The sequence below is a fragment of the Fukomys damarensis genome, unplaced genomic scaffold (genome assembly GCF_012274545.1).
Source record: "Fukomys damarensis isolate Sample0158 unplaced genomic scaffold, DMR_v1.0_HiC HiC_scaffold_17, whole genome shotgun sequence".
Classification (NCBI taxonomy): domain Eukaryota; kingdom Metazoa; phylum Chordata; class Mammalia; order Rodentia; family Bathyergidae; genus Fukomys; species Fukomys damarensis.
The window spans coordinates 70,431,321-70,433,003 of record NW_022900929.1 but is presented as its reverse complement, the minus strand read 5'-3'; the positions used below and the strand labels follow the sequence as shown (position 1 = coordinate 70,433,003).

Genomic DNA, 1,683 nt, shown 5'->3' with positions numbered 1-1,683 from the left:
AAAAAAAAAAAAAAAAAGCACAGAACTGGTAAGTGCATAGTTCATGAAAGAGGCTGTCTCTGAGAAGGGACCATGAGAACCCACAGGGCTCCTATCATATCTCTAATGTGTTATTTCTTAAGCTGTTTGGTAAGAAAATAGCTATTCATTATGTTACTCTCTGTACCTAGTTATGTGCCTAAAGTATTAAATAATAAGATCATTAGGCATTTCCACAGCATGAAGCCCAAGTCCTGCCTTGTCTTATTCTTCTTGCAGCCCAGTGTATTAAAACCACAAATGCCTTAATAGTATTGTATCAGAAGCAAATCGGGAAGTCTTAGACAGTAAAAGCAATAAATGTTTCGCTTCTAGTGTGGTGTGTTACCCAGGGAGTATACTCTCAAATGTCAGTTGTCACCCAAGGACATCCATCTTCTTCTCATCGCCTAGCCAGAGCGTTTGGGGTAGTAATTTACTGATGAACATTGGATTTGAGTGGAAACTTACGACCTGACAAGAGTATGCATCATTCTTAAATGATGGCCTATCTCTAAGGCTCTTAATTTTAGTTCTGAACTCCTATAATCTGTTCTGTTTGTGCTTTAATTTTGGCATGTTAACATAACTAATAGTAGTACTGTCAGGTAGAAAAAGATGAAGACATACAAATATGCTGTAATCTGCCCATTTTCCTACACATCATTTCGCAGAATGTCTTATTGGTGAATTCTGGAGCTAATTTTCATCATGGATGATAACTATATCATGTCATTGTGAAACACAAAGGGTAAACGTTTCTACAATGAGTTGCAATGATTTAAGGTGATACAGATCGGCGGTTCTTGATGTTGGTACTGTTGATATTTTGGCCTAAATAATTCTTTGTTGTGGGGGACCATCCAGCTCATTGTAGGATGTTTTAAAAGGATCCCTGAACTCATTCCCCTAGTTGAGACAACCAGAAATATCTTCAGATGTTGCCAGTGTCCTCTAGGGTACAAAATCTCCCTTGGTTGAGAACTATTAGTCTAAAGAATTTGGTAGCCCACACACTACAAAAATACTGAGACAAAATATAATAAACATTTTCAAAATGCGTATACCTAAGAATGCAGGAAAGTAAGGGGCATCCCAGGACCAAAATACAAAGAAGAAATTAAAAACCCTCCTTCAGAAGGGTTGGTCCTAATGCTGACCTAAAGAGATAGGGAAGCTTTGCTGATTTTAATAGAAGGGCTTGCAGATGTGGTGGCACACATTGGTGATGCCAGCCCTCAGGAGGCTGAGGCAGGAGGATTGCTGTGAGTTTGAAGCCAGCCGGGGCTACACAGATGCTGTCAAAAAAGCAAAATGAAAAGAAAGAAAAAATCCCTGAGGGACTTGAGTTAGATTTTTAATTGATGTGTGATTCAAATGCAATAAAATGTATAAATCTTAAGTGCTCGGTGAATTTTCAAAAGCTATGTAATTCATGTGTCCACCACACAAAACAAGATATAGAATATTAAATACTGGCATTAATTGCCACTCAATTGCTAGAAAGGATCCCTGGGGTCTATATAAGTTAGAAAGTTGGAACTGAAACCCCAGAGTAAAGCCAGGAACTTTTTTTTTTTTTGTACCTGTGATCCAACTCAGGACCTTGCACTTGCAAGGCAGGCTCTCTCTCTCTCTCTCTCTCTCTCTCTCTCTCTCTCTCTC

At 38.7% G+C, this 1,683-nt stretch overlaps 1 protein-coding gene across 1 annotated transcript in view; it reads left to right on the top strand.

Annotated features, from left to right (window-relative positions):
• Positions 1-1,683, top strand: part of L2hgdh (L-2-hydroxyglutarate dehydrogenase) — a 33,766-nt gene that overhangs the window by 28,149 nt on the left and 3,934 nt on the right. The window lies entirely within an intron of this gene.